The sequence below is a fragment of the Falco biarmicus genome, chromosome 7, assembly GCF_023638135.1.
Source record: "Falco biarmicus isolate bFalBia1 chromosome 7, bFalBia1.pri, whole genome shotgun sequence".
NCBI lineage: Eukaryota > Metazoa > Chordata > Aves > Falconiformes > Falconidae > Falco > Falco biarmicus.
In genome coordinates this window covers 36947096-36967972 of record NC_079294.1, presented here as the reverse complement: position 1 = coordinate 36967972, position 20877 = coordinate 36947096, and the positions used below count along the sequence as shown (strand labels likewise).

General features: G+C 42.2%; 1 protein-coding gene across 12 annotated transcripts in view; it reads right to left on the bottom strand.

The window, feature by feature from the left end:
* TRAF3 (TNF receptor associated factor 3) overlaps positions 1-20214 on the bottom strand; it is a 71286-nt gene extending 51072 nt beyond the window's left edge. For 4 of the 12 annotated variants that reach the window (XM_056345513.1, XM_056345522.1, XM_056345523.1 and 1 more), the window contains exons 1-3: positions 20063-20214; positions 19649-19786; positions 18943-18998 (exon numbers count right to left, since the gene is read on the bottom strand). The gene's annotated coding sequence lies outside the window, so the exon portion shown is untranslated. Of the gene's footprint in view, positions 1-4044; positions 4186-15437; positions 16565-16597; positions 16620-16711; positions 16743-18043; positions 18168-18942; positions 18999-19648; positions 19787-20062 lie in introns of those variants that run through there. The other 8 variants (XM_056345516.1, XM_056345515.1, XM_056345514.1 and 5 more) reach the window with 8 other exon arrangements.
* Positions 20215-20877: the final 663 nt, after the last annotated feature.

The following is a 20877-nucleotide window of genomic DNA, read 5'->3' as shown; positions in this document are numbered from 1 at the left end:
TTCATATTCCTAGCTATAAAGCTGAATTCAGTGCAGGGAGTTTTGCAGTTCCAGCCTCTCCTCTCCCCACACACCAACCAACCCCTCCTCTTCTGATTCCGAGAATTCAGGTGCCACCAAGGTTTCATTCTTACTGGACAAGTGTACTCCACAGCTGAACAGTAACATTATGCTATAACCTTAGAATTCTGGCATTAAAAAGCCATCCAAAGACATGAATGAGACAGAAAGGATTGGGTTTTTAGCTCTTAAGATTAACATAAGAGCAACATTCCCTGAACACTGTTCTTGAAAACAATTCCTTATTATATTGGAGAACCAAAGTGAAAACTGACTCAAAAAAAATTATATTTTAATACATATGAAGTACAAATAACTGTGTCAATTTTAATCCACTAGATAATTCAGGGAATGTTACAGTGAATTTCTATGAGTTACAAGCAATAAAAAAGGTAATCAAAACTTTTATTTTCCAACAGAACACAATTATTGTTGCATGCTACAACACACAGAAATTACTTCTATTATCCTTTCTGTATTAGGCAACAAAAAGTACCTTACCTTTTTCTCCACTGTCTGAGCACAGAGGATTAAAAACAAAGTATTAGGAAAAAATTGCAAGTGTTTCATATCAAGAAAAAAAACCAAGCCGCTGCATCAATAAACTTAACGTCTGTCCAGCATTCCATGCATACACTAGGGACACTTAATGAAAACTTATCCACCTCCTTTTTTTTGCAGGCAGTCAGACCTCCAGATTGGAAACCTGAAGGCAGCCATTCATTACCTCCTCCTGCTCCACAACGCAGATCTCTGCAACACTGCTGGAGGAGCCACCATAGCTTGGTTTTCCCTCCTAGGAACTCCCTCCTTGCCCATTACTGCACTGCAGTCTTTCTGAGGGCTACGCAAAACGCAAACTGGGAGGACTGGAAGGGCCCAGAAAGAACAGTTACAGAAGGAACATTCTTTCAAATCATCTCATGTCTTATTACTTGTGGGCTGAAAGGAATCAACTCAGTTTGGGGGATCTCTTAAGATGCTCTCTGCTGTTCCTCCTCTCACGTTCCTGCTTGCCTTCATTTATCATAGGGCAATTTTGGGATTTTTACTTTGTGGCAAAATGAGAGCGAACTGGGGAAAGATAAACAGGCTTTTAAATTTTTAAGTTGTTTCTTACATTTAGTGACTTGTTTATATTAAAGCTACCTTTTATTCTCAAAACCACTAATATTTTAAGGGGTTAAAAAAATTAAACAAAAAGAAAAGTCTTAAGGTTTGGGGTGTTTGGGGGGGGGGCGGTGTTGGTGGGTTTTTTGCTTTTGCTGCTTAAATCGGGGAGTTTAGTTAATTACCTATTTTAACACTTGGATGCCTTCCCTATACAATTAAAACTGCCATGATTACACAGTAGCAGCATTTCTGAGACAAATACCTAGCAGGGGCATTTGTAATTATTTCCCAAGTGTTCCACCACAGCAGCTAAAGAATACATCCCAATATTAAAGATGTTTTCACAGAAGGATTGAGGATGGAAGGGACATCTGGAGATTACTTCGTCCAATCCCCCTGCTCAAGCAGGGTCAGCTGCCAAGAATAGTTTCGCATCAGGTTTTGAGTATCTGCACAGAGTGCGACTCTACTACCACCCTGGGCAACCTGTTGCAGTGTTTGAGCACCCCCACAGCCAAAAGTTCTTCCTTTGTTCACACGGAATTTTATGGTTTTTATTAACTTATGCCCACTCAGGACACTAGAGGTCAAATTTATACTTGGGTTAGCTTTTTTTTCCATCCTCCCCTTGCTTTTTCATTCTCCATAGATGCATTTAAGAGCAAAGGGAGCAACAATGAGTGCTCAGTGTCTGCCAGGCAGTTGTCAGCTCATGTGCAACAACAAGGCTCATCACTGCTTTCCATCCCTCCTTCCCTCTGCATCCTGCAGAGCAAGGCTCAAGGCCAGATCTTTCAGCCCATAGCAGCCCAGCTGCCTACCATCAGCAGCCTGTGATTCCTTGGAGATCCACATCCTCCTTCCTGCCCCATCTTTTCTGATCTGGCCTCACTGAAGCATCAGGCAAGGCTGAACACATGCTGACAGTGACACGGAAAGCTCAGAAACCTCCAGCAGCTCTTCAGCACCTCCCCACCTTCTGCTGCAGGCCCCCAGGAGAAGAGGCAGTAGCCAGCATCCAGAGCATGTTATACGGGGGATAAGCAGAAAGGAAAGTCTGGAGGTAGATGCATCTTTTTGGGTTTTGGCTCACAGCTATGAAATCGCTGGTTGTTTTTAGTGGCGTATTTCAACAAGGTTTACCTTGGCCTTTTAAAGAAAAGGTAACGGGCAACATAGGTACTGACTCACAGATACAACGAACATCCCTACTACCCACTGCCACACGCACAGATGAGAGAGATTAATTTATCACAGCTGTGCACAAGTCCTTTGCTTACTCTTCATAGGAGCTCCTGAGTTTCCATGCACTAAAACAGCAGGTTTACAATTCCTTTGGGTTTTTTCCCTTTTTCTGACATGGCTTAGTTAAAACTGAGATTCCTGTAATGGACAACATACACTCAGCTTAGGCTCCCAAGCAAAGTTTTAGTTAGTTTTATTTTAAGCTTGCCTATACTAAATATACTCTATTTAACACTAAAGGTCGTCTTCGGTTTCAAATCCCTTCCCTGGTTTGTAGAACAAACATCACATACCACATTTGAAAAATATGATAATGATTTTAAAAAAAGGAGATGTTGGCTTTGAAACAGAAAAAAAAGATATCAGAAGAGCTATCAGAGACTTTCTGCATGATTTAGAGCACTTCTGTATACTTCTAGTCTCCTTTGTTGTGGAACACATATAATGCCTCCTTTCTCAGATCTTACCTGGACACCTACCAAGCTCCCATCTCTTCACATACTTGTATACATATTACCTTGTATAATAGGACGACTTAAGCTGGGAACTGTCGCAAGTGATAAAATAACTAAAAATAAGGAATACAAAACCATAATTTTATCTTGGTAAAGTTGGGGGGAAGGAGGACCAAAAATATCCCCTTGCTCTAAAAACAAATAAATGGTAAAATAAGATCTTTAAATATTTTCCATTTCCGTAGTTAGTGTAAAACTACCACCTTAATGATACTTTTTAACCTGTTTTGCTTCAGGACACTGAGAATGACTTGAAGCCACATGCAGCCTAGTTGCTTTCTGATTGGGATTCACACATTATCAAGGATGCACACAGTATTTCCTCAAGGAAAAACACCCAAACACCTGGCACTAAGTTAGAAGATGGGGCCAAGGAAGAAAATCTTACAGAAATATAGCATGTCTGCTTCATAAATTGTTCAAGATCCCATGAATTCTTGAGGGGAGGGTAAAAGAAAGAAAAAGCCAAGATAGTATCCAATCATTCCAGCAGACTATTTCCTCCTCCTGCACTCTTCAGGTGCTCTGTCTAGGTATTTTTTAAGCTATGTATAATATATATATTATTATATTTTTAAGCTATGTAAAATAAAAAATAAAAATAATCTTTCCTTCAGATGTTTAATGAAATGGAGGTAACAAGTTTGCTTACTTTCCTTACAAATACAGCAGAACTGATAAAATGAACCAAAAAATTATAAGTAAAGAAGCCTACATATACTATCAGGCAACTTAATTCCATCAGGCACAGAGTGCAGAAGAACTTGCTAAATAGTCCATTCTCATTGTGTGGAAGACACAGAACAAGGAAAAGCAACACTATAAAAGGGTTTACTTACAGAAATAAGAATGAAACTCACTTGACTTTTGAGGTATCACCCTCATTCATAACTAAAGCAAGTCCAGCCACTGAAGATGATTCGTAAAATTAATACCATCAACTTAAAAGATGTGAAAACGCAAGGTACTTTACAGTTTCATGCAATGATACAAGTACTACCAAAAGAAAAAAAAAATCCCAACAAAAAAACCCAACTCACAGAACTGTCACGAGGTTTCTAAATGTACACATCACAAAAATACATACAGCAGAAGAATTGTTGCTACCTACCTGTTTACATGAAAAAAAAAATTCACAACACAAACCACAGTGACACACTAGACTGCAGTCTGTGCTTCCAATGGTTTAATATATTATCTCCCACTGCTGAGAGCTGGTCTTGATTCAGTTAAAGCCTAAGCACTCAGGCTCTCCTGCTGGGAAACAAACAAGTCAAGTCGGTTTCAAGCATCTATTAATATACAGAAACAATTCTCACAAGCCTGAAGGCAGAAAAGAGAAATAGTAGGTTAAGGTTGCACGAAACTGTAACAAACTAGAGCAAATCAGAAAGCTGCACTGAGATTCAGTAATTCGCAAGAAAATTCATTGCAAAAGTCTATTTACTTCATGGAGGAAGTCACCACTGCCACCAGTTAGTGAGTCAAGCTAATCTGCAAGAATGTTTTACATAATGGGAAAATTTTTATTGGCCAGAGGTTCACAGTGTTCTTAAATTTCCAGAAACTGCAGATGTAAAGATACTTCTGTTAACCTAAACCAAAACCAAGAAAAGAAACTATCTGACCATTTCACAACATATGTCTAGTTTTACTAGCTACTGTACTTCAACCTATTCGGCATAGGAAATAATTACGCTTCAATATAAAAGGAAGGAAATATGAACACTGAAAACACAGGTAGTTTTAATACTACCAGCAAATGGTATTAAAACATACTGGCTGGCACATCATCACCATTTCTGAACCGTGATACTGAGAACTGAAGTAGTTTTTTAAATTACCAGTTTTATTCTTGTAGAAAACTAGTACTAGTGAAACCATCGGAACGGATTTACAAGAAAGCACGATACCATCTTCTTTCTTCCACCTTCACTTTATTATGAAATAAAAGCTAACGAGAGCCAAGAATCCCTGCAGACAGACAGTAACAAACTGAACGGTGGTCTTCCCTTCTTTTAGCAATGAAAATATGCTGCAACACAGCTACAGTATAAAATCCATTTTGCTCAAAGTAGCTCGAATGAATGAATCTTTCCTCACTTTTCAGAAGGCTGATAACAGCTTAAAGCAAGCCGTTTCAAAACATTTCACAGCTCTAGTATTCCTCTTATTCTGCTAAAAATGATCCATTTAAAAATACAAATTTGTTCAGATTATATTTTAGGTGCTGCTTTTAAAATATTTTTAATGATACTTAAGTTTATTTTTTTAATTACACAAGTATTAGGATTTGAGCTCCAAAACAGGCTTTAAACTACAAAAGTGACCATAAACTAAACACTACTATGTAAAGCCTCAAAAGAGCAAGTACACATTGAAGCGGTACAACTCTTACCACGACGATGTAATACAACTTCCCTAACAGGCCACAAAGCATGGGGGGAGCAAGTTTAGAAGCCCAACTCCAGAGAGGTAAATTCATCATCTTTTGCCAACCCCTGGTGGTAAGGTCTCCATAATGCAATACATTAACAACTGCTTCTGCGGTCCTTATTTTATCTTACTTACAGTGATGCAAATCCTTTATAAAAAGTGCTGCCCTACTGAAACAGTCTTTCTGAAGCACAGTACATTAGGAAATCCTATCTCACTTTTCTCCCCATAGACAATTTACCTATGTATTTGCCAGCAAAAGCCGTATTTCTGATTATGCGAGTTCCATCTTAGTTGATGGTAACAGAAGAATGAATGAATGAAAAAAGCCTTCCGACCCCAGTAACTGTATGTTCCTTTTTAAATTGAAACCTAATTAAGAGGGCTGTCTCCACTGCATGACAGAACCAACCTGTAATTATGGAGAAAGAAAAAAACAAGTATGCAACACCAAACAAAAAGCACATTTCTTTCTGATGTCTGGCGATACACTCCATTTGAAGGGCACACAGACCAAGACCAGCGATACAGCTGCACTGCCCAAGTGAAAAGCAACATCTCTGTCTTGCAATGACCAAAGCAATCTCTGGGAACCATCCTGAGGACCCAAAGGCATCCATCAGTTCACACAGAAAGCAGACAGTAGCACAGCTTTTTAAGTTCCACAGGATAGCTAAATACTTCTCCTCACCTGCAACTAGATTTTTCCTGTCAGTCTTGACAGCACTGTGCTTTGATGGACTTCATCATCTTTATCCACATACCAAATACCAGTCCTCACCCTCCACGAACTGGCAGGCTGCACTCCCTGTATGCCTTATCAAAAAACCACAGCCAGAACAATACTGGTTTTGTGGTCTGCCATAGGTTTTCCACCTAAGGCAACTGCTACACTTCAAATCACAAGAGTAAGCACAGCTCTTCCTAAAGCATTAGACATCTGGAACTCACGCTAGAGCAAGCTTAATCTGCTGTTTTGCAAGATGGCTCTACAGAGATCAGAACCCTTGGAGCTACTGTCATAAGCTAAGGTCACACCGTGAAAACAATTTCCTCAGTTCAGAGGGGAATACAATGCTATAGAGGCTTCGGTCGTTCTTGTCTAACACTGTATCTCCATGTGGTTCGGGGAAGGACTTCAGTACAGTAATCCAAAACACAAAATGCAAAAAAAAAAACAACAAAACCCAAACCAAAAAAACCCACACACCCCCCAAACTCTAGACCAGAGGCAAAGTATGGATTAAAAGAAGAAATCCTTGCAGCAGCAACCAACAGCTGTGTTCTAGCCTATAGCCCAGGCCCTGATGCAGTCCTCTGGTGAACGGAAACAAGTAGACAGAACACCACACACACCTGAAAGGCTCCTTTTTCCTGTACTGGAGACCTCTGTCCTTCCAGAGTGCTCTGCTTGTGGACATAAGAAGATAAAGCCCCCTGTGTCACTGTTTGAGAGTTCTCTACTGACATAACCCACTTCCCAGACTTTATACTTCCAGTGCAGCTATCCATACGTCTGAGTAGGGACTGGAGACAACCCTAAAGCCTTCTGTGCTTAGACGACCACCAGAAATAATTACATGACAGCAAATGGCTGGCAATGGTATTTAAAACTGGTAACATTCCAAGATCTGTTTCCCCTATGAATTTCTGCCTCATTCAGTATTGGTAGTAGGTCAGTGTTATCAGTTATACATACCCTGAAAAGTCATCAGCCTGGTACCAATTCTCACCTGGCCTGCTTTTCCAGTTAGTTAATTTGGACTAACTAGTTCTGCCACAGTCACAGCAACACTGTGACACTGTCACAAAGAGTGGCCATTTTGAGTATGTGCAGAAAGAATGACCCAGTCACCACTTAGTCTCATCCTAGTTATTGAAAACAGACTAACATCCTGTATTAGCTTAGAACAATGGAAACTGAACACTTCTGTACTGGTTTACAGCCATTATACTCTGGCCTCTTGATTCTTGCAGTGGACATCTGGATATGTAGGGTAGTTTCATCAGAGGGCGTAAGGAAACAGCATCTCAAAAGTCACTTGTACGCAAACATTGAAATGTTTTTAAGAAACCTTTTATTTGCAAGAAAATGAGTAGAGACCAGAAGAACAGACACAAAAGCTTTTAAGGAGAGTATCGTACAGGCTCAGGGAGCTCTAACAGGGAATAAGGCCACATAGAAATGTGTTATTATTAAAACACTCTCTAGACACTCTTGTATCCATTTTACTTATTATATGTAATACTTGGCAACGGGCTCTGATGCTTGAGCCCTGGTGACTATCTACAGCCATTAAGATACTGGTACATCTTTATTTGGCCTTTCCACATCTTCCTTGGAATTTACTATGCTTATGGTAGTAAAAAAACCAAAACCAACCAAACAAAAAAAACCCACCCACGGCCAAACCACCATAATTCTGTCTCCTTGTTTTTTTACAGTTCCCTTCATAACATCATACAACACAAAACTCACGTTCACTGGTAGTTTAAACACCACTCCAGGTACAAAGTGAACTCCAGCACACTGCAGCTCTGGGTCTACTCCAAGGGGAAATACACAATTTCATTTCAGAGTTGGTAACAGCATCAAGACTGATGCATTGAATCTAGTCTTAACATCAGGTCCGGGCATTTCACTAAGATAACACAGAAGGCTGTAGGCCAGGTACTTTGAAGCTCAACGACATCCCGAATGGGATTCAGTACTTGAAATCAGGAGAACAAGAAAACCTAAAGCTGCACCCTTGGTTGCAAGAAAAACACAGGCCATAGGAAAACTTAAGAGCAGTGAGCTACTCATTGCCACAGACCTCATATTAAGACCTGTTCATTTTGAACTGGAGTTATGTTCTCCAGAATGCGTACAGAGGTTCCCAGTTTGGTATCCATTTGCAAATGTACTAAAACCAACTGATCTCTATTATTCAGTCCTTCAAGTCACTACTGGAAAACTTTAACTATCACACAAGCCAAAACAGATGCTGAGGCAGTATTACCCAAGATGATGACAGTTACCTGCATCTTCCTGCTCACTTCTGCAGTCCATTGCATGCTACCCTTGCAGCTGTGTCCTTTAAACCAGGCTGTTTCTCCTCAGTCCCCTAGACCCTTAATCAGGACTCACAAAGAACTGTGATAAAATACTATGGAGAAATTTCTAATGGCCCTTAGCATCATTCTGTTATCTTGCAGATGTTTATAGACAAAACATTTATATTCTAGTTTTTCTGGAAAATACATTTCATTACTCTGTTTCACATCACTCGTATTGCAGAAAACAAAATCACAAGATCAAGTACAAACACTCTTTCAAATTGCATTTAACCTCAGTCAATTATTCCAAACACATGTAAAAGTCAACAGCTAACTGGTTTATGCATTGTATCACTTGGTTCTTCTAAAGACAGAAGAAAGAAGAATTACTTACTTAATTTCTCTTGGCATGAATTTTTGTCGCTTTTCCCTCCATACTGGCTACTGGAACAATACCTTCTTACTGCTCAAGACCATATGAAAAACATTTACTCATTATCCTTTTAAGTCCAGTGTTAGTTTGGTATTGCTTTATGGCTCAAACACTTCCATTTTTTTTCCCTACACACCTGTGCCCTTCTTCCTTACTCCTCTTTAACACAGTCACCTAAATTCATACAATTTCTTCTCAGATTTCAGATCATTAGCCACGTAGTGATTTAGCCAAAGTGATCTGTTGCTATGTTTCTGTGCAAAAAAAAGTAAAAATTAATAATTCACACTTGCTCCCTAAAAAAAAACTTCACTGAAATCCTTTTAGACTGCAACATGCTTCTTATGGCATCCTACCAACAAGTTTTCTGAATTCTTGTTGTCATCTTTATTTTGCTGTTCTTCCTCCTTTACTTCCTATAAATACCGATTTTTATCAGTTCAAGTTAATCTTTCACAAGCTGCCTCCTTCTTCCATCTTTTTAACCAGCCCAATCATCTCTTGGTCAACATTAAATCAAGACAATCATCCACATTTATTATCAAGAGCTTTCCCGTACATCAATAAATTCTTGCATAGGAGTGAATGTCCCACGCACCTTTCTCAAAAGACATCTGCTGTAAATGAAGGATTTTATTTGCTCAGTTCTTATGTTTGATCATTTGTTCATTTAGTACTTGTATAAAACAGAAATAAGTTTCACCACCGTACCCATTTTTGGTGGGCCTGTCACAATACCACCCTTACCACTCCGTAGACCTCTCCCTCTTACCTTCTTCACCTAAAAATAAACACACACGTCCGTAATACAATACATTCTCACTTCTTCCCTGACCATCCTTACTATGCCCTCTCTAAATCAACATTCCTGTGGGATACGCTGTTGATGCCATTTTGGCTACAGGAATGATAGATATTCCTTGATCTGGAATACAAACACAGCAAACACAGTGACAAATCCTGTTAATTGTCAAGTCTTAGCCTGCAAACACAAAGGTAGACTCCAAACCAGCTGAAAGCCAAGGTAGGAGGGAAGATGCAAGGCTAGGTTTTGTTAATATTTAAGTGTCTATGAAAGGAGCCCAGGACGCTGTCACCCTTCTGTCTATACTCTACCCTATAGCAAGGTTAGAACCAAGGCTTCAAGGTGACCAAACACGACTTTCTGCCCAGTTCATTTCCACCTTTGGTTTTGGCATCACTTAGCAAGCCAATCACCTAACTGAGGAATAGCAACTTCACATCTGATGTCATCCAGCAGTATGACTTCACATCACAACCGCTATCTTTAAATGATCCCTTTAAGGGTTATTATTAGCAAGCTGTAAGTTATTATTAGCACACTGAGAAAACACTAATGACCAAGTTCTCTCACGCAACAGCTTGTCTATTTCCCCAATTACCACATAACCGGTAACTTTTCCTATTTGAGTTATTCCAAAAAGGATGAATAAGACCAAGGAGAATCATTCCTCTGCCTGTTACTTCAACCTACCAGATTTTGGGGAACAGCACCTGGCAATCACCCATTTCAACCCTGGCCAAGGTTACAAAGATTTTTGCTAACTTCTCATTTTTTTTGAGGACAAAAAAATAGACATGAAATCCACTGGCTGCTGCACACCACTTTAAAATGTTAAACTCGGGCCAAATCTGTTAAGCTAGGTTCCTGATGCTAGATCCAAAATTATTTAAACCACCCAACCCCATTAAGTGGATTCTTGCTAAGCTGCTACTTCTTCAAAAGGAAAAAAAAATAATCTCAGTTTCTTAAGAAAGATTTTATCTCTTACATTTCTTGCTCAATGCTATTTAATGCTACTAGACTTTTTGCTAGCTGGTCACAATTACCCTACTCTTTAAATCACACTACAAATACTTCTACCTCTAACGAGAAGAGGGTTGTGGCTTTATAAACCTGTCCCAACTAACTCTATAACTCTTGACCACCACAATTTCTAAAAATGAGGTGAGTTTTCTACTTACAACCCTGTGCTGTGGGAGAATTCAGACCTCAGCAAATTTGCCTTGCTGTCTTTGAAGGAATCCTAACAGCAAGGAGCTTTTAACAAGTACACTTGGGAATGCACATTTTTTTTAAAAAAAATTCATATATATATATATATCTCAATTCTAACTACTGCAGAGTGAGTCGGGCGTCCAATCACGGGTGTTTAGTACAATTTTAGATGGGTGCAGGACTGGCAGGTAGGAAGTCTGGCCATATGGAAGACTGCATGCTTTTGGAGCTCCAGCTTCAGACCATGTGGAATCACCTACAGCATTTAAGATCATACTCTGACTCTGTGTTTAGGCACCACCTTTGTTCCCTTAAGTTCTTCTAAAATCACTAGCCAATCAGGGCTCAAGCAAAGGAATGCTATCATTATGTGTTTAAGTTAAAACACTGCTCTTTAAAAAGAAATGCTGGTGTACAGGGATCAACAAGATAGGAGCTCAAATACTAGATTCACAAGGGTTTTATTGCTGTAATAGTCAGTCTAATTTCTGGATTTTTTGATCAAGTATTTCTTTACATTGAATTTCTTTAATACTGCAGTATCCACATCTACATGATAACAGTGCATGAATGTAACATATAGGCAACACTTAGACGAGAGCTACAACAGAGGCAGCTGCAAAAATCTAAATCACCCATGCAAAAAGCTTATGATCTATTTCTTCCATACTCCTTCCTATGAAAACAGCCTGTCTTTTTCGTATCTTATCAACTAGCCCTGCCTTTGGGAAATATTTTAATAAAGATAAGTCCTTTTAAAAATAAAAAAATACAACCATGAAAACAGTTCTAGGCAGAAGCCTGCTTTCATTAGGCATATTAATATTTCAATCCCAGCAGCACCATCTAATGGAGAGCTCAACAATTTTTCCCCTTCTTTAACGTGACAAGCATTTTATTTTGGAGGTGTTAACAACTGATACTTCAACACATGGCCTACTTAATACTCTATAAAAACTGATTAGCTACAAAAGAAGCCAAATCATTTCTCCATAGGCAATAATCACACGGTTCTTTCTCCCCACAGACATTACATTCACATACAAATTTACTGAATATGACCAGGATGTTTGTTTAACCAGGAGTGAAGATTTTAGTTAGAAATACTGTAAAAATAAACAACCAAAAAACCAGTAACTGGGAAGCAGCAATGCCAGCTTAAAAATAAAGCTACCTTAAGTGTGTTTAAACTTTACCTCTGAAAGCAAGAGAGATGTCAGTACCTCTGAAGCATAAGGAATATTGACAAACCTGGACTTCAACCACAGCAACATAAGTCACTACCTACATCTGCTTAAGATGAAGTTAAGTATTCCAAGACATCTTCAGGTTGCACTTCTGCTACAAAAGATGGGTAGCTAATTGTCATAAACATCAATAAAGCATGTAGCATGATGACTCTCGTCAACTTCCACTATTTCTCTCATTACCATTTTCTCATGCAAACAAACATGACAGAACTTATGTAAGAAACAGATGTACAGTAGTAGTATTTTTTCCTCACTGTATTTTGTCCTCCTTGTTCTTTATTTAAATCACAACACTGCAAGTAAGGGTTCAACTACTTTGATCTTTTCCAATTAACTTAGCATATGGACACTCTTGTTCCAGCATAACTGTCTTTTTATACATAGCTCAAAGGACTTCCAAAGTCTGTCTGCCCTATCCTATCTCAGAACAGTCAACTAATCCATTGAGAGTTCATATTTAAAAAAAAACCAAACAACACAACACCAAAAGTCTTAATAAATAATTCTGCAAAAATACAGCACCATCCTTTGGCTTTATGTACTAACAGCTTTATTTACACAGAGGACAATTCAAAGCTTCTTCCTCATTTATTTTGAGAGAATCTCCTCAGCAAAAATATACAGAATGCAGCAAGTGGATATTTATTTGGCTGTCCTAAATCTTTATTTAATAAAAAAAAAAAAAAAAAAAAAAGACACCACACAAAACCAAAAACCCCAATGCATAGATAAAAACCAAACCAACCAAACAAACAAACAAAAAAAGAGCCACCACAAAAAATAACCAATAGAGTAAATCCCCCAAATTGCCTCAAAAATCTTACTGGCAGCCAAAATACTGGAAGTTGCATGTCTTTCATCCTTTCAAAATGAAAGTGAAGTTTTCCGGAATTTGTAAGAAGGAAAGAGGAATAAGGGAAATCAGCAGCTATTTTTCAATACCTGGAAACATAGAAGTACAACACACAAATAACAACAAACTTGTTTTAATCTTCCTAGAGATTGCCAAGAGCATTCTTCTGCACGTGCTCCAAGAAAGCGTCAAAACACCTTGCTGTTAGCACAGACAGAAACCCCCCTGCCAAACAGTACGAGCAACGCAACAGCAATACCTACTAGCTGAACTACAATGTGTGATCCGTTGGTATTTCCATTACATACTGACACCATAGGTGAGTAGCGAGATATATTTCCTAATCTGAAATATAGCATGCTAGGGTTCTGTAGATAGAAACATGAATCAACTTCTGACAGAAAACAGAGAAGATACATAGTGTCACTTGAAGTCAGCAGTATTGCTAATCTAAAATGAAGTTAGCTCAAATCCTTTCTTTTTTTTCCTCCCAAAATGCAGAGTTTTAGAAAGCAACGAAGATACTACTGCATCAAAGGGTTCCAAAACTGCTAGAGATGTGCATATGCAAATCAGCAGCCTTCATTTATTTAGGTATCCAACTTCCTTCTCAAACTGTCAGCCAAACGGTAGCATTCTGAAAACGTGATATTTTACACTACAAGCACTTTACCTTTGGCACCTACTAAACAGAACCGGTATCCTAATCAGGTTCAACCATAACAGTCATAAAACAAAAACATTCCCAAGCAAAAGCACAATGCTCCTCTCAAAGATGTTGTGCTGAACATAAAAGAGGACAGTGAAAAGGATGGAATGAGAGAGCAAGTGTAGATTTAAAGATACATGTACTTCAGACAACAGCAATGTACACTGCAGACTACCTTGAGTAACCTGGAAGACAAGAGCCTGTTAGTTCACCTGAAATGGGAGGTGGGATGGGGAGGGAGGGATGGGGAGGGAATCAAAGAAGCAGGTAGCTACAGAGAGGTCAAAGAAGAGTGGATTTGCATATTAAAATTAGCCAGAAGTGTAAACGTAAGTACAAGCCTGGAAACAAGTATTTCAGTACAAAAGTGATCTAAATGGAAGTAAAGGGGAAAATGCAGTCCTTCGCTATAGTGCAAGGATGAAACCACCTTGGAATAAAAGTTATCCCTTAGCAACTCCAAAATTACAAGAGAACTGACTGAAACCAGTTCAAAATAAGCCACTTGAGGAATCAGAGGAACCAGCTTGAGAAATTAAGAGCATTTATACTGTTTGGCCAAACAAGACGAAAGAGAAGCACAGCATGGACAGGAGCATTCCATTAGTAACTGAAGAGCTTAAAATGCCAGAAGAGGAGTCAGTTGGGATGGTTTAAAGGAGAGAACAAGTTGAATGAAAAATGTAAGGCTATACTTCCTATGCAAAATAGAGACGCATATCTGCAATTCGTTAAGTCAGAAGTGACAACACTCGAGGCAACCTAGTCTCAGAAGGTTCCTCTCTGTGGAAAGGCAGAGGGCACAGTCAAACTGGTACAGTACACAAGAAGTCCATTATAAAAACCTCTAATAACTGTTCTAATTATCACTCTCAAGTACATGGATGAGCTTACAAAATGAAATCCATTCACGTTGCCATGATCTGGTCTATAAGCTGGGCTTTGCTATTAGAAAAGTTACTTTAGCCACATTATCATGTAAGCTGGTTCCACAGAGTAAGAAAAAAAAATTGTTACTTTTCTACAACATCCAAAGCAGCAAGTTGGGAACAAGCACGAGCACCACATTAATTCTGTCATGTACACCCGGCTTCTATAGCACTGCATGCTTGCTGTACACAATGGAAGAGTGTGAACCAAATACAGTTTCCTGTCCCATGACGTTGACAGTGCAGAAAGGCACAGCACTGCAGAGGAGACCCAAGGGGATGCCTCTACACAGCACTTGCAGTCCATTTCATTTATCAACAGATGATGTTTGTACCACCCTGCTGGGTCTCAGCACCTCACCCTCATGTCCTCAGATTCTACGATTCAGGAAACTTCTGTCTTGACAGCGCTGCTCACCTGAGCAAGCATCAAGTTCAAATCCACCAGAAAAAAAACAGCAGTGGAAGAAGCATCAGCAAGACTGTGTCTTTCCTCAGCCTGCTAATCGTGCTAACCACTTGACTGAGACATCATGCTTCCTCTTGCTCCGACTCTTAGGCACGCTGAGTTTTGATTATTCTTGGCATAGCAGAAGAATTTCAAGAGAAGGAAGTGACACTACTCTTAACAGGCCTGTGGCTTAATGATGAGAATACTCCCCAGGGAAGTAGGAAACTTGGATTGGAATCCCCCTTCTGCCCCTGGGACTTGGGCATGGTGTCACATCAGCGCTGCAACATCAAAGCCCCTTGTTGGTGTGGCCCTAACTGAATGACAGTACACATCTACAGGAATGAAAAAAAACCCCAGCCTCCAGATTTCCTAGATGCTTACACTGGTATCTTCAATGGACTATCTTCTCTTTCTTGACAGATGTCAAAGCCAGAATGAAGTGGCAGCCAGGAAGGTACTTCTTATCTCACAGTAGCATCTGCAACATGCTTTTCAAGACAGACCAACTCAAAATAAGTTTTTGCTGGACGTCTAAGGAAGCTGGAAAAACTCAGAGCATTTTGAGCTTGTCTTGAGTGGGCACATCTTATATTTACAAAGATGTTTTTCATATTAATGCAGCAACCACAGACAAAAGTTCGGTATTACTCCAAATGTTAAATTTTTCTAGTTATGAGCTTCCACATAGTCATCATTAAGGCATGTAAAACATGTTTCATGACTTTTCACTAATATTTCTGACTGAAGCGTTTGCTACATATATTTTATGTGAAAGGATATATTCACTTCAGAGCATTTAAACTATACTACAGAATTATGACCAATTTGTATCAACATAAATAATCTACAGAATGGTTCCTCTAAAATCAGAGAAATCTCTTTCATGAATGGTCATTTTACGATACTATGTAAAATAATACTGGAACAACAAAACATTCCAACTTAAAGCAGTCCTGCTATGCCCACTGCAGTTCTAATTTCTGCAGTTTGCAGAAATTCAATCTTGATGTTGAAGTACACAACACCCCAACTTTCAGTACAAGAAGGGTGCCAGGGAGGGAGACCACCACAAGTGTCCAGTACTGAACCTCTGCGTTCGTGAACATGTTGAGACTTTGCTTCCAATGCTGCTCTTGATTAGATGAACTGCAGAACTTGGAATTCTACTAAAATCACACTTTACACATGCAGAGTAAAGCAGCAGGGAAGAACAACAGCATAGGAATCAAAGGCTTAACATTTTTTGGGGGGTGGAGAGGATTAGTGACCTACAGTTGTATATAATTTGAGAGACACCTACCCTGTTAACCTAGTTACAAAGCCAACAGTCAGTAGCAATTGACTTCACAGTGGCAATGATTCTTTGCTGTCAGTGCTCCAGTAGACAAGATCAGGAAGAAAACACACACCTTCAAAACTATATAAATATACATACACACAGACATCCCTCTCTCTCTCTCTCACAATTCCCAATATCAAATAATCTTTTGCCTTATTTTCCCCCTAAGTTCTAAGATCTTTCTACTGTATACTTCACTTACAGATTTTTTAAGGGCTTTTTTGTCTTTATTTCCTTTTCCTTCCCATCAGAAGGGCACATCTCTTCCTACTTTGCAGACACCTAATGATCTTTCATTGCAAGCTGCATCCCTTACCTCCCAATTCTCCAGTCCTTTCTCTTTCTACCTTAAAAGAAGAACGCATAGAAAAAAATGAAATGTTTGTGATATGTCAAAGCAAACATATACTGACTTTAAACTATACATTTATGAGGGTATGGGCTACCAGCAGGCAGAGCTGGGAGACCAGTTATATTCTCTTTGCCAGACCTTCACTGCTGTAGTTTGTCACCACTTCACTACCACAGGTTAAAAAAGTCTAAGACAAAACCTAGTGGCACTACAGCATTATCTCCTGTGCTACTGTCACACCTTCATTCTGTTGCACAAAAGTAAAAAACTCTCCCTCCCTCAGCTTTTTCTCCCCATACCACATCCTGAAATTTCCCATTTCACTCTGTCCCACCACCTTTGGTGTTCCTGAGCCATATGCCAAAAATGCCAGGAGGCTTCAAATACAAGCATCATATTCTGAAAGTACCCACCCACAGGCACTTTAAAAAAAAAAAAAGGCGCCTTGGCAATTCTTTAAAGGAAATGTGCACAAAAGCACAGACATCTGAAACTGATGTGTAATGAGCAGTCTTCAGACATCATAAGATTCAGCACCTTCAGTTAAGAAACACTATTATAATAAAATAAAAAAACCTAATGAAATCTAGTTATTGCATCATCTAAGATATCAGAGATCAAAATGTATTATTCTTGCAATAACTACTGCTACAAAGCCAGTTCAGCATACTGGAGTAGATTTAAGTCATTCCTATTTTTAAACTGTCTTTTCATCTGCAAAGAACTATGAACATCTACTTATCAGTGTATTTATGTTCCAGTGGTTTAACAACGAAAGTTAAAATTTAAAGATTTCTGGCATTTTTATTTTCAGCATTGCTATTTCTACTAATAGAACAGCTGGACTTCAGTAGTGATAAAACATGTTCTTCTTCTTTCACCTGAACTTTTCATTATGGACACGATCAACGCAAAGATCCAAAATACAACAAGATCTTGGAATCATTTAGAAGACAAATGTGTTAGCATGGACTGGTAAGACTTCATGAGCAATTTTTTTGTCACTGATGCTACTAACTACTGCCATCTTACACAGTTTTCCAAGGTACCAACAGTAAAAATGCTTGCACAATGATCAAATGCTCCGAGTCCATACAAGAATGGTTTCTCGAAACTGGTATCATCAAACTTAACTGCAGAAGGACTTCAGGAAAGCCTAAAGACTGAGTTATTTAGCACCCTCTTTTGATTAGAATGAATTTGCTTTGCTACCGAATGCACTTTCCTTTTCTATATTCTAGGTCCAGCTATTATTGGAAGCTTTTCATCAAAGTCTTATTTCAGTAAAACACCTACCATTTTCATGCTGGAACAAAGCAACTTTTATAACCTCATAGGGCCGTCTGCTTGCAATGCTCAAACTCAAGATACATCAGTGTTTCCGTTATCAAGCTTTATGACAAGGGGTTTCCCAGTTCAGCTGTAAAAAACTCTGATTCAGTCCAAACGTTCAAGTATTTCTCATCTTAAAATAAAAACCCACTCCCCAATCACAATAAATAACATTTACATCTACTGCAATCCATACACTGTGTGTACAGATTGCCATTTATCGACACCTTTAGCCAAACAACTTGTTTTAAAGGAGGAGATATGGTATACGCTATGATCTCTCTAGTTCTAACTCTTAACAACCAGTGTAGCCTTTAAATCCAGGCTTCTGTGAAAGTCAGTAGCTATTCCAAACACATATTTTTACTATTTCAAATCACGTTATTTGTCTAAGCTAAATACTGCTAGTACAGGTTCACATCATACCCTGAACTCCTTTCCGGGCTACAAACGTAAGTTCAGGTAAGCACGCAATAATGCTATGTGTGTTCTACGGGACAAACCTGCAAGGAAAAATATACAGAGCTACTGAAGAAATAGTAATAATAAAAAAAACCCAACCCGCACAAACTACAACATCCAAAGGCTCAAGAAGCTAGAGAAGTCACTGACCCAAGGAGACTGTGCATTTCAAATTGTATCGTTGGAACTTCCCACATTTTACTACTAGAGAAAGAGGGAGAGGGAGCCCGTCCCGATGCGGGGTGCAGACCCACGGAGGCACGAACAGCCCCCCACGCCACCCCGCACCGGCGGGACGTGACACGATGCCCCTCGGTATGAACATCGCTTCTGTTTTCCCGCAGAGAATTCAAACCTCAGACACCTGAAGATACAAATAAATCAAGACGTAAATGCCTTACCTTCCTATTTTACAAGCCACTGCAGTTCTCAGATTATGAGTCAGTCATAGGTTCATCTGCAGAGGAATGACTCAGTATAAACTTTTAAACACTCGTTATTTTTCCTAGCCGGCAACGCGGTAATTAATTTAAGGCGTTAAAACGCGGTGTGTCGCGAATCAGCGCACAAAATGAATGGCGTGAAAACAAAACACTTTTCTTTCCGCTCACGCCAGGCAGGCGGGCTTCACGGCGCAGGGCCGCCGTAGGCAGAGCCTCCGCCACAATATGACTCCTCCGGCACCGACCAGCGCCGGCCCCGCACCGCCGGCCGCCCCAGCCCCGTGGCCCGGGGCCGCTCCGCAGAGCGCAGCCGGAGCCGCCGCAGAGGGCGGCCGAGGGAGGCGCAAACTCGCGGGGCCCCGCGCTCGGCGCCCAGGCGCGGCGGCTGCTGGCAGTGCCCCTTTAAAGGCCGTCGGCCCGCCCCCAGCACTGCATATGGAGGGAGCCAGGAGCGGAGCGAGGCTTCTGCATTCAAACGACACATCAAACGCCGCAAGCGCCGCCGCGCCGCCCGCTGCCGCACGGCCCCGCTCCGGCCCGCCGGCCGCCTCGCCTCCCTGCCCTCCCCGGCACGCACGCACACACACACCGCGGGGCGCGGGGGGAAGCCGAAGGGGGGTGGGGTGGGGGGGTGGGCAGAAATAAGTAAGCGAAAAGGGGGCACCTGCGAAGCCCTGGAGTGCGAGTGCGTCCGGGCAGGCAAAGTCCACGCCGCCCCCGCCGGAGGCTGATCTATCTCCGGGCACCGGCCGCCGCCAAGGTCCCGGCAACAGGCTGCGGGTGAAGCGCGCTCGGCCCCTGCCTGGTAGCAGATGCCCAGTATCAGCGCCGCGCCGCCGCCGCGCTTCCCCGCCGGCTCCGCGGGAGCACCCCCCAGCTCCCGCCGCCCGCCCCGCCGCGCCCCCCTGCCCGGGGAGCCCGAGCGCAGACAGGCGAGCCCGGCCGGTACCGGAGCCCCGAGCGGGAGCCGCCGCCACGGCGGCAGCGAAGCGCCCTCCCCCCCCCCCCCCCCTCCCTCCCCCGCCGCCTCGCCGCCGCGCCGCTCCCCGGGGCGCGCCGAGCCCCGCGGCCGCCCTACCTGCAAGCGTGCGAGGGGAGCGGGGCGGCGGGCGGCAGCTGGAGCCCGGCGAAGGCGACCGCCAGCCCGACGGAAAGTCCCTGCCGCTCTGCGCCGTCTCCCCCCGCCCCGCACTTCCTCTCCCGCCCGCTCAGGCTGGAAATCCCCGGCGAAGCCCGCTGCTCTCCCGGCTCCTCCTCACACACGGAGGGGCGGGCCCGGCCGAGCCGCTCAGCGCGCAGGCGGGAGCCGGGGGTTGGGCCTGCCCTGCCCGCCTGCCCCGGCTGCACCTGATGCCGCCGTTACCCTCCCCCCCCGGCCCGCCGCCGCCGCGGGCACAACCCCGGGGTGAAGGGGCCTCCTGCTCCCAGGCGGAGCCCGTCCCGCCCGCCGGCCCTCCGCAAGCGGCGAAGGGGGCGCGGGGTGGGCTGTGAGGAGACGGCGCGTCCCGCTCGGGGAGGTGGGGGCGGCCGGAGGGCGGGCGTTGCTGCGCCGGCCCGGCCGTGGGGGCACCGGGGAAAGGGCGCGGGCGATGGCGGCGGGACGCGGGGCGCCGGCGGGGCGGGATCGGCGCGGCGGAGAGCCGCTCGCATCCCCTCTCCGCCCCGAGGGACGTTCGAGCAGCCCCGCGCAAAGAGTCGCCTCGAACACAATAGCCTTTATTAAAAAAAAAAAAAAAAAAAAAAAAAGCCATTGGGAAAAAGAGGAGGGAGGAAAAAACGCGGGGGGTGGGGGTGGGGGAGAGGAGAAGAGGGGAGGGGGAGAAGAGTCTGGAAAAGATCAGAGAAGAGCGGCGAGCCAGGGCCGTGCGCCCCCCGGCGAGGCCGATCGCCCCA